At 44.5% G+C, this 12,724-nt stretch overlaps 1 protein-coding gene across 1 annotated transcript in view; it reads left to right on the plus strand.

Annotated features, from left to right (window-relative positions):
• The first annotated feature begins 4,882 nt into the window (after positions 1-4,882).
• The window catches only part of ZMYM2 (zinc finger MYM-type containing 2), an 893,704-nt gene continuing 885,862 nt past the window's right edge, over positions 4,883-12,724 (plus strand). Inside the window, exon 1 of the mRNA XM_078658875.1 lies at positions 4,883-5,019. The gene's annotated coding sequence lies outside the window, so the exon portion shown is untranslated. The remainder of the gene's footprint in view (positions 5,020-12,724) is intronic.

The raw sequence follows: 12,724 nt of genomic DNA on the forward strand, positions 1-12,724 counted from the left end.
CTCAGAGGCGACGTTATCTCGGAACCATTGTTCCATGAACTCCGTCGTACGGGACCCCTCGCTTCTTTCCGGCAGGCCAATAACGCGGATGTTATTGCGTCGATTACGCCCTTCTGCATCCTCCACGCGTTCCATCAGGGTTTTTACTTGATGTTGGATCAAGTGGATGGAGACCGTGTGTTCCGCCACCGCCGGGGCAAATTCAGCTATCGACAGACCTTGATCTTTGACTTTATCCGCTAATTTCTCATGATCTGCTTTAAGCAAGGAAAGGTTGGTGGTGAGGGTGCCCATCTGCGTCTCCATCACTGCCCTGGAGTCTCTGATCTCTTTAAGTATGAGATCCAGCTTGTCGCCTTGCTGGCTCTCCGAGGTGGTGGAGGTCAGTGTCAGCGGCGCAGAGCCCCCCAGGTCCGCATCCAGAGTGGGTCCCGTGACCGGTCCCTCCTTGCCCTCCACAGTCTTCACACCTTTACGCACCATGGTAGACGTCGGATGTCCGGTTGGCGGCAGGGGTGCGTCTCAGGGCGAGTTTCGGCCGCCCGATGTGTGCTGTACTCCCCGGTAGTCTCCCCGTTGGTCTCCCTTATCACTCACACCCGAGGGCAGCTGCCGATAGGTTGTCAGTGATTCCGCGGGGGGGGCGCCGTTTCCCACCTGGTCCAGGTTATAGGGGCGTCAAGGCCTTCCACAGTATCAACCACCTGTGGGCGATATGTCTCTCCCCCCACCAATCTGAATCCGGCGGTCCAAGGCCGGCAGCAGGATCAATCGGGCACCACCGCGTGTGGTCTCCTAGTTATGAAGAAGCGAGGGGCAGACATAGGAGGGCTGGCCGATGGTGCACTGTTGGTGGTGCTTCGGGGGCGTCGTCCGTGTCACCTCCGGTCCCGCTGACGCCCCAGGCTCCGACCCACCTCGTGGAGGCAGGCCCTGCACCACCTCAGCACTGCCGCTCCTCAGCCGAGCAATCGGGGCTCCGCAGCCGGGTCTGGTCCTGAGCCCATGGGTCCCTGCTCGTCACAGTCCGCCTCCTCCTACATTCAGGGCCGTAGCTGTACCCGAGGCCCCGGTTCACTGCACAGCGCAAGGCCTCAGGGGTTCTCCCCTCTCTCTCTCGGGCTCCTCACCTCTAGTCACTGCGGGTGTTCAATGGGCCAGGCGGGGGGAGCCCCAGTCGGCAGTCACCGCCGGCGGTGGAAGTAGTTGGTCCTCAGCGTCCGTGCTCCGGAGTCCCAGCCCACAGCGCAGGACCGTCTACAGTCTCCTTCTCTCTTTCTGGCATCAGGGTCCTTAAGGCACTGTCCGCACCTCTCAGCATCCGCAGGGGCAGGGTCTCCGTCGTGGGGGTCCGCCTCCGGTCCCGGAGGCTCCGCCGTACCACCGCCTTCCGGTCCCTGCTTTCCGGGTACCTCCGCCACTCGAGTCCCCGGTCTGCAGCATGATGTTAGGCCCCAGAATCGACCACGGCGTAGCTCCGGACTTCCTGCCGCCAGACCTCCAGGATTTTCAGCGGAGTAGGCGGGGGGGTCTTAGCTTCAGGATACAGCCGTTTTCGGGTGAAAACGGCCCCTCGGCGCGGGCTGCAGGATATTTACTCCCCCGGCGGCACCGGAGCTCTAACAAACTCCGCCCGCCATGTTGGCCTGCTAGCCAGGCCCCCTCCATCCCAACACTGATGGACCTTTTTTAGAAACGTACAACTTGCCATAAGATTTGCGATTCTTAAATTCAAATTTCAGCCAATGAAAACCAATGATATTGATTTTCCCACCATTATAACCCTCCGGGTCAATATCCGGAGAAGATCATTTTGGACCAACCCTGTCAACAAAAGTATTAAGCCAAACATCTTCGTTGACAATTGTATAGGGCGAACCAGAATCAGCATATACCCTAACACGCACACCTCCTATGTGCATCCAGCATTCAGGCTTGTTGTCAACTAGTAAACATCCATCACGGATGTTGAGAAGAAGCTTCTTCTTTAAGACTACAGCACATTCAGAAGCTTGGTCATCACCACTAGAAGCGTTGTCATCAGAGACAACCTCTTCTTGAATACATTTAACTGTCTTTGTCCTTCTTCTGCATGCTTTAGTATAATGACCATACAGTCCACAAGCACCACATTTACTCTTTTTAGCAGGACACGACTTAGCAAAAGCCAGATGTTCAGAACTCCCACACCTATAACATTTGGGAGATTCACCGCTATACCTTGGCTTTGCCCATGTTTCATTCTTTTGTTTAAAGCTGCTGTTCTTTCTCGAACTGAAATTAATTTTAGCTACTACATCTTTGTTAATACTTTCTGATTTCAAGGCACTGGCACATCTGCTGGATGTCTCAGCTTTACGAACTATGGCTAAAATGTCATTCAAACAAGCATCGCCATTCATCCAAAGACGTTCTTGAATGGCAGGGTTGTTAGCATGCATTACAACCTGATCACGAACCAAATCTTCCAGTAACCCACCAAAAGCGCAATCATTCCCCATTTTTTTTAGTTCTCCAACGTAGTCGTCAACAGATTCACTTTTAGACTGCTTTCTTTGAAAGAATTTGTATCGCGTAATGCCGATACATACCTTTGGGGAGAAATACTTATCTAAATTAGATAGAGCAACGGTGAAAACATTACTGTCCCCACCCCCAACAATAGGTTTATTCATCTGGTGATAACATTTAAGACCTTGCGGACCGAAAGAGTGTAAAAGAATACGTTTCTTTTGTTCAGCAGACATTTTACCATCAGAGTCCACAGTCTCGATATAATTTAAAAAGTAATCTTTCCACTCCAACCATTTTAAATCTGGTTCAGAACCTTTACACCAGAAATCTTGAGGGTTACTTAAAGAAAATGTTTGTTGACTCATGTTGAAAGATTAAAAAAAAACAGTCAATAATGATGCTTGTCAAAATGAAACAAAATAAAGCTGCTAGTAAAAACTACCTTGTGGTGGAATTGTTCAGTGTACTAGTTAGAGTGAGCAACACGAAACAAATAACCAAAAAAAAAACAATCAGCTTATTACACTGTCCAATCTTCACCACCAAATTCCAGAAAAATGCCGAAAATCCTCAAAAGTGTTAATAATGTAAATCCAGTAGAACAGTTCAAAGCGTTTATAAAAAGTACCTTCAATCGCTATTCAAAACCGATCTGTGGGAGTCAAAATCGGTACTGAAACATCCTTTGTGTTATTTCAGCAAATACGAGTTGGCCTGCCCAATTCAAAATGGCTGCTGCGCATCACGTGATTGCCACGTTCACAATGAACGTCAGACGTAGGTAGGACAGCGGTGAGCCTTCGGGGAAGAGCTTGCGAGTAGGAGAACGTCACAAGAAGAATGACGTGGGGATCATCGCGCATTCAGCATCGGATTCAAAGAATGCAACGGTAAGATCCACGGAGCTCGAGCGCTAAACCTTTTTGACGATGAGATGTCAGTGATAAAAGTCAAAATTTCAGTATTTCTTTTAAGAATATGCGTCGCTCACCGGAATTAGTTGCTCGTCCACACTCGTAGTCCCCCAATGCGCCGTCAAAGCATTACCAACGTCGTCTCTGCTCAAACACCCGTCAGATCAGTAGAAAATAAAGTAAAGCGGTTTCCAGGTGTAAAAAAAATATCCTGATCGTCGCCAGTTGTTACATTGAAGGTATCACTCCAATTAGGTTGAATTAAGTTTATTGTAGAGAAGAGCAGGTACACAGCCAGACAGGTTAGCAGTCAGCATCAACTGAATTACATTGGAACACATAGGTAGGAACACAGTGTAAGAACTCTATAAAGTGGAATGTGGAATGAACACAGTTAAAGTGGTATGACATGTATTACACAACATAACATTCAGGCAAACACGTTATTTAGTTGTGCAGATTACCAAAGGGGTGTAAAGAAAGCAGTCACTGCTGATACCAATAGCTTAATTGGAATTCTAATGCTCTAGACTATTTCATAATATCTGCCCAAATCATAATATTCTGTTAAACACTAATGAATAATGGTGGGAAACCAAATTTCAAGTTATAACATTAAGCCACGTCTTCGGGATCGTCGAAAGAAACGTCGGTTTAGATTTTGCCGGGAAAACAATCTTCACACGTCGGCCATTTTGTTTCCTAGGGTTGGGCTTCCGCCTTCTCCCCTAAGCGTTTAATATCACTTGTTCAGTTTATGATGCGATTTGCCACTGATGCAGAGCAGAGGCTCGAAATGATGGAGACTACCCAATCTCCGGTACGAGATATGCCAGTATATATAACGTGACGCACCACTGGGCAACAGCTTTTATCACTACATCAGACAAAATGGAGGACGTCTCCTCTGAAGGGTGATTCCCTAAGGGAGAGTGCTTAGGTAGAAGCAGTATAACACGCACTATTCCCATGCATCAAATATTATCCGTTCAATAGAAGAAGTATATGTCAGTAAGTATGCCATTTGGAGCCATATGAAAACGATAAATGAGGGATCCCTTAATTATGCCACCTTACACTATAAGGGAGTTTTTTAAAGGGTGTGAATATACATAATTGCCACTAGCAGTGCTAAACTACCGTAGGGCGCCAATGCGATGGAATAGTTCCCCTTGCGGTAAGCGTGGCACTGACGTAGAGCTGTTGAGACCCTGGGGCGGCGCTGCTACTCTTCCCAGAGCCACCTATAGCTGCCTGAAGCTGGACGGAGGCCAAATAAAGTCCAAAGCTAACCCTAGCCTGCTGAATAGAGGGGAACGCATGGGCGGGTTCGGGCGGACTGATTGACAAGCTGTTACTCCAGTCCGATAACAAGAATATGTGACGGGAGGGGTAACTTGCTACCCTTCGCCCTCGCAGTATTGCGTGTGTGAGACCGCCCAGGGAATGCGGCAGCCAATCCCTGCCAATGCTTGGGTGGAACTTAGTTTTTTTCAAGGCTCTGCTGACCACGCCCCCACCAGCCCCTAGTCCGGGACTGGAAGGATAGCTGCCTCGGAGGAGCGGCGGCTACTGCTGGCTATGTTTTCGGGTAAGGCCGTAGAGGCTGGCAGTTTGGGGTTCTTTGACATAACATGGCCTTGTTCACGGAATCATTGGGAAGGCCTAGGGGCGCGCAATAGGTCTCAGATCTCTCTGCCAGCCCCTTCTCAAACCCCCTGTGGTTTCGCCTCGCTTGCTGCGAACTCGGGTGCTCAACTCTGCGCTGAAAGGCGGGGGTTGGGAATCTGTATTAATGAACCACACGGGGCAGAATAATATTGAAATGAGTGGTTGCTCGCGGTGGTTGATGCGAGGCTTGTCTGTCACCCCCTCAGTGTTTTCGTTGTGCCGTCCCCTCCGGCTCCACGAGTCCTTGCCTTTACCGCGCACGTATTGTTCCGCTCGCCTCTAATGGCGGCCGGGAGGTACCACCGAGGGAGGGGCGAGGGGCAAGAGGCTGGAGTGTGGTCTGTCTGGCTGTCTGGGGCAGTTAGCTGGCAGCGGGGGGGAAGACCCAGATCCTGGTTCTCTCCTTCCACCACAGGGCTTTAGCGCAGCCCCCCCGACGTAGTGGGGCAAGTGAAGGCTATGTCCGATAGAGGTAAGCTAAGGCAGAAGAACCCTGCACATATTCTCAGCGCTATAACGTTTCTCCTTTTGAAGAGGGGTATCCCAATCAATTAGGTGCTAGTTCCCCCACCACGCACAGGTAGCTACACCCTAGATCCCTGCAGCGAGCAGAACAGATAAAGGTAGGTGCACAGTAACCCATAAGATGTCAAAGGAACAGTGCCCTCCGGTGTTGAGTGAATCGTGACCACTAGAGCATTGCTTGCCCAGGGAAGGCTGCTCTTGCCCTGTTCTTCTTACAGTGCTACGTAGCCCCCTCTGCAGGCTGGCAACGAGCTTGCACTTTGGTGTATTTTGGTCACAAGGCACTGCAGTAGTCACCGCCCACTGTTGGGATGGCTGGGTTGCTGACAGTGCTGCCTATTGGTTTATTTTGCCAGGGTTTGCCCCATCTGTCAGGGCGCTCTGGCTCTTCCGTAGCTGCGTTGCTGGCTGTGATACTGTCGAAGCTCTCCGCAGCACGGTGGTTAACACAGACTTTCTTACAGAGGGAGCCGTGGCACTTGACAGCCAGGCCCATGTGGCCAGTGCGACAGCTATCCCTTGCACGTCGCATTTCTTCCGAGCTAAGCGCTTTGTTTTGATGGTTTGGAACTTTGTTTTTACTAAACGCATGGTATATTTAGAGTTCCGAAAAAGTTTGGTTTACAAAAAATTGTACTTTGCGAATATGCTCTAACTCAGCATGCGTTCTTGGGAATATTTTATTTGTTGTTTCATTGCGTCTTGCGATATTTTCAGAGCTTTTGGCTTCATTTGTTAAACATGGATACTTGAGGTGTCTTGATGCTGTGCAAACCATTCAATAATCGTGTCTAAACAAATATACAAACGGTTTCGAAGTTTTGTTTTATGTATTTCTTTTGTGGACAATTGATCTGGCATTTATGAATAGGGCTCCCTGTTTTATGTTTTTTTTTTTTTTTTTACATTTCCTTATGTATTTATCCATTTTTAGTTTCTGCACATGTTATCGGTACTTATCCATATTTACTTTATGCCTTATGCAAAAAATGAAGGTGCAATGCGTATATTTCCACATTTATTTAACCAACCAGTGTTTACTCATGTTTGAATGTCCAATTGGGTTTTAGCCATTTACAGTACAATGCAATACAATTTGAAAGCATATGCTTTGAAGAACAGCTTAAACATCTGTAATACTGCTTTTATAGAAGCTTCATTAGGATTTTTTTCTCATTTTTTTCCCCCTGCCCGTAAACCTGCACAGCTATTGACTTAGCATTCATGAGTGACAGTAGTGAGACTCATTCAATTGAAAACCTATTTTACGTATTTATCCATATTTAAAAATGAACACAGGAAAATAGATGACTTTCTGTTTGTATCTGTAAAAATAAGTAAAAACGGAAAACTGTGAGCCTTTTTTATGATTAGTATAATACAGTGGAAGCACAATGGTGCTCCCGGTTTTGTCAAATGGATTTGGATATCTTCGTGCTACCCGTGGTATGGTGTGTAGTTAATTAATGGTCCCTTATTTTTTTTTTTGTTGTTGTTGCTCATTCTGTTGGACTTTAATCATTTATTTTGGTACATGAAATATAACGTTGTAGCCAATATAGCTCGACATGTAGTTAATTAAAGTGGACTCCCATTTGGACTTGATGTCAAGTAATGCAAGCCATTTCATGTATACTACAATAACATGTTGATATCTACAATTATTTAAGATCTAACTTCTTTTAACAGGAGGGGAATTATCTCCTTGTGGGTGTTCCGCGGCAGTTATGACGAGCTCTGCTCGTCATGAGCACAGCTCCACTGTGCCTCATGACATGCTGAGCTCGTCATAAGTGCCGAAGGAGTTAAATAGAAATGAATAAACGGCACATAGTTAAAGAAACAGTTCCTGTTGTGGACTTAGTCTAAAGTTCTTTCAGTTATGACTTCTGCGAATACGTTTTTGAAAGAGCAACTGGCGTAACCCGTTCGCTGCTTGTCTGCCAACGGCCGTCGCGATCACTACCTTGCTAGTGCTGCACACGTCCGTTGGCCGTCACAGCCCCTCCGACTCTTTAAAACCACCGCACCGTGGCAGAATTTCTGCCGCGGTAAAGGGGTTACTATTGGATGTGAACAAAGCTTTTGATCTTTGGACCTTATCGCATCATTTTTGATGTTTGAAATTCGAGTTTGTCATAAGGGAGACTTGAACTTGTATAACTTTCTTGTTTGAGATTGATTTTCAAATGCACTTTTTAGGTCTCGCCTAGCGATGTTGCGCATTTGCTGCTCGCTCAGTGGGACCTAAAGTGTGAGAGGAGATTTCAGAAGGGGACTTGAAGACCCGCCCATCATTTTCATTGGGTCGCGTCAGCGTTTTTGCTAAACGCTGGCTTCCCATTGAAAAGTATCCTTTTGGGCCACTGCTTGCCCTTCTTCCCTTTTAGATGACCCATCCGGACTGGGTGATCTACTTCACGGCTGTCGTGAAGCAATTCCTTATCTTTATAGGGGGCCATCTGTTTCTAATTAGTGCTTTCTTCTGCGTTGAGCAGCCTTGAAACAAAACAAGTCTTTTTTCACCGTGGCTTTGATGCCCATCATGTACTCGTGGTCTCTTCTGCAGCATTCGCCCAACAACTTATGGACGACGATTTTGGACATTAGAATAATTTAATGTATCTAAACCAGCAGAATATTCACTCACCCAAAGCAAGACAAAAGGACTCGCACAGAGTTATTTCTACTGAGCAGACCACAAGCACTTAGACTCCACATAAACTACACACTCCCTAGCAGTGTAACGAGCGAGACCGTTCCCTCTAGCGCCCACCAGCCAGTCGATTCGCGAGGCGCTCTGCACAAATGCACCAGTTATCCATCTCTGGTGCAACTGCTTCAAGCTCGCGCATGGGAAGGGTGCAGTGTGTGTTTGTATTACACCAACCTACCTTTAACCCATAGTGCTATATGATTGCTAAAACGGCCCCTGTCAGGTTTCTCTCGTGTCGCCTCCGTACTTGTGTTTCCGCTGTAAATCCGCCCTCTTCTTTAGTTGTTCCGCTTCCTTTCCTCATCACCTAGAGTATTTAATCGACCCTCTTGTTTCAAAGACTAAAGATAATAAACCACACCGTAGTGAAAAAATGCTTTTAAAACAAAAGTTTCCAACTGGATTGGGCTCCTTTTACTTTTAATTCTTAACATTCCCCCATGTCTGGCTAAGCCTATCCAGCAAACCAATCACAAATAATGTCTGCCAAGCAAGATTAATAAAAATGGCTCACTCAGAGTCCATTAGGGTATATCAAGCAAAGTTGAGCTCACCATAGTCAAGGACCAAAACACAGATTCAGCCGTGCCAAAGTCTTAAATATAGCATCTTTTTATATATTATTTTGTTTATTTTTTGTGTTTAAAATTTAAATCTGTTGTCATTCTTTAGCTTTAGGAAATTACAGTTAAAAAAGATATATAATACACACTAGAATTTCATATTTTAATGGACTCTGGGTGAGCCATTTTTATTAATCTTGCTTGGCAGACATTATTTGTGATTGGTTTGCTTTTCTTCCCCTGCCTGTCTGCCATATATTAGTTTTGGGGGGCCCCTTCGTGTATTGGATAAGCCTATCCACACTCGCACCCACACACTTGCAAATGGTTTCCTTGCACAAATACGGCTTCTTGGAGCCTCGCTCCGAAGGATTCTTTCCTGCACTTAGTTTAGGCTTGCCTCTTTTTCAAACTTAAATCCTCTCAGCCTAGCGAGAGTATATAAAATAGACCACAACTGATGACAAAAGGTCGAAAGTATGCAGCAGCTTCTAACCGTATGACTTCCTGCTTGCTGGTGTTATTCTTTTTACGCTTTCATGCTACTTTTAACAGCGGAGAACGTGTTTTGGAAGATCTGGGGCATCTGAATCTTGGTTTTCGAACAGTTGCATATGAAAGTAGTCTAACTGCACAACTGCTTCACGGCACATTTTGGAAATAAGAACCTTGCCTTTTATTTTCATTTTTAAAACATAACAAATTGCATATTTATTCATAATTCCAATAGTTTAAACTCTTGTAAATACGAGACATATTGCATTAGATTGCATTTATGATAAAAGGCATTGTCTTGTATTTACGAGAGTTCAAGCCATTGGCATTATAAATGACAATGCCATTTATTTATGTTTTAAAAATGAAAAATAAAATAAAAGGCATTGTCATTTACAATGTCAATAGCTCAAACTGGAGTCAATGCGAGACGAGACCTATTGCATTGCAAATGCTTGTGGTTTTTAGGTAGCAGAACATGTCAAATATTTGTGGTTATAGGATTTCAAACTTTGTCAGTGACATTTTGTAGTAATATGAACAAATACAAACTTAAATTTGTTAACATGAAGCAAACTTCCACAGCTGCAGTAAAATGCGCCAAAATTGTTATAATTCATGTAAATCTTAACACTTTAATCTTTTGGCCTCGATGCATATTTGGTAAACAGCAAACAGTCTGAGGGGATAAAATACCAGCTAAGTAGTCACACATTATTATTGGGTTTATATAAAATAACCTTCCTAGTGTTCTAGAGTGTTGAGGTGTTATTATGAGATGATCAATTCCTCTGTTGATAACTGATTGGTTATGTAATATATAGAGACTGCGTAAGTAGAAGATAATGTGAATGTTTGATAAATGGTGACTCAGATTCCACTGAAAGTACTTTAGTGTACTTCCTTACTGCCCTTTAATTTTGACTGTCAATTCAGTTTTGGGACCTTTGAATCAATTTACGGAAATCTTTTTCTTAAAACTATTTGAAAAGCCTTTATTCATGAAGTATGTTAGTATTATTAAAGCCATTGCAAATATTGTAGTCACCAAGTATAGACAACTATTATGTGCACATACATGTGCTTTATATAACATTCTACAGAAGGCATTATCGAATGTTCGTAAATAAGATTTAACTAAGAGAACTTGTCCTCAAACTAACGAGGCTCAGATTTCTTCAGTGTGCAGAACTTGTTCTCACATTATTTCTTATTTAGAGATTAGTCTGGTAACATAACATTAATGTAGAAGTGTTTCAGTAGAGCAAAATCAAGAGATCATACTTCTACAAACTGTTGTTTATGTTATTTGGGAAGTATTTCAGTCTATCTGTACATCGATCCATTCCGTGATGGAAGTGCATACGAAAATAATTTAGTATAGTTATGCTATTAGGGAAAGAGAAGAGGCACCTGGAATGACTTAAATCATATTATCTTGGAATGATCAAGGCAAGAAAAAGAGCAGAAGAATCTAAAATAAATTACTTAAGGTAACGTCTCTTTTGTTAAGGACCAACAATGGATGCATTCCATACAGACTTGATTGCACTGGTCGATTGGGGTACACAGGTCTTTTAAATGATATCGTTGAAGAAAGTAGATGAACAATATGGATACAAGCATTTTAACTTATTTCACATCTAATCAGCAGTTCTAAAGCATTTGCTTTTAACGTTTGGAACTTGTATTGAATAAGTATGATACAAGACTGGAACTGACACAAATTCTAAGTGTAGATATGCACGGTAGACCTTCGTCTTGAAGAGAATATTAAGCAACACATATTTGAAGCAAAAATGTTTTTCTATGGTTTGGCCTTCAGTTGTCCTAATGATTACACTAATATTTAGTGAGTCAGATGCCCAGTGCTCAGTCAGAGGTCTTTGTCAGTGTCTAAATTGGGCTAATAGATTAATCTGAATGGCATACAGGAGTAGGTGTGAACAAGAGTGGGTGTGTAGGAATCTTAATGTGCAAACTGAAGAGGCATGATTGAGTAAAACACATTCAGCCTGTGATTTTGGACTTTGGAACTGTGCATGTTCAAATGGAAAAAAAACTTGTCAACAAAAGAGGCAAGCATGCTCAGCAATGAGTTTATGACAATTTATTAATGAACTGCATGATTACTTAGAATCTTTACAGTATAAGATAAAAAACTTGATGAACGTGCCCCCCCCACGTGTCCCATCCACTCATAAGAGTAAATATCACTTTAAGTTAAATTACTAACATATTAGTACTGTTTAGTTGACCAAAACAGAGTTCTTTTAAAAGGAGTAGAGTGTAGGTTGCACCAATGTTTCCCAACTGATTAGGGGAGGCACATGAAAATTCGATGAAGTCAATTCGTGCACCAAGGGCTGTTGACGATAGATGGATTCCTCGTGGAGCTTAAAACCAGCCCAGGTTAAATGACTGGGGCCGAAGGATTCAGTTACTTTGCAGACACTACCGTTAAGTGGGAGTCGAGTGCCATTTTTACCTGGTGTATGAATTTCCCAACTCTGGCTATCAAACAGGTCATGTAGACTGAGAGGCACCAGTCCGAAGCCTCTCTACAAGTTCTATAGTCCGTGTTCTGTAAAATCGGTAGCAACAAACGATGGCGGTCATTGGCCAACTTTGTGCAGCAACACAACAAGTGTAGCCAGGATTCTCTGCGGTAGTTGCATAGACGACCGGCTATGGTGCCATCCGTACGGGCCCATTTGGGGTTGAAGTCCACGATCCTGAGGGCCAAAAGGCGAAAGTACAGAATTTTCTTTCTCGCATAAGTGGATACTGGGTCTTGCAGGTAAGGTTGGGGTTTACCTGGAATATATGATTTGTCAAGGGCCTGAGTTAGTGGATTTTGCCGCAGAGATGCAAGGTCAAGCCCAAAGGAAATGGTCTGGACTTGGCGCTTAACAGCTTGAGCCCAGGCTGAAAATGGAATTTCGTGCAGGGGCAAACTCCTTCTCTCGATGTTCAATGCTTCAATAGCTTGTTCTACCTTTGAGTGCCAGGGAGAGCCCACCTCATCAAAGATTGATTTAGGAAGTGCTTTAGGATATGTTCTGGTGCTTTCAATAATCTAATATAGAATTTTAACAGGTCCCCCAGTAATGCCAGCTCTGGTCGCTTAAGGCCTATTTCTAGCCTTAATCTGTTGTTCCTTGCGTGTCTGGGGGCCTGTAACACCATCTTATAGGCTTTCGCCTGGGCCGCGTTGACTACTTTGTCAAATGCACCCGGGTGGGCTATATGCCCATACGAGATCGCAGGGATCAGTTTTGCCCTGAGCACTATCAACATTGGTTCTGCTGAGGGACTGTCCAAGC

Source organism: Lissotriton helveticus, chromosome 8 (genome assembly GCF_964261635.1).
Source record: "Lissotriton helveticus chromosome 8, aLisHel1.1, whole genome shotgun sequence".
Taxonomy (NCBI): domain Eukaryota; kingdom Metazoa; phylum Chordata; class Amphibia; order Caudata; family Salamandridae; genus Lissotriton; species Lissotriton helveticus.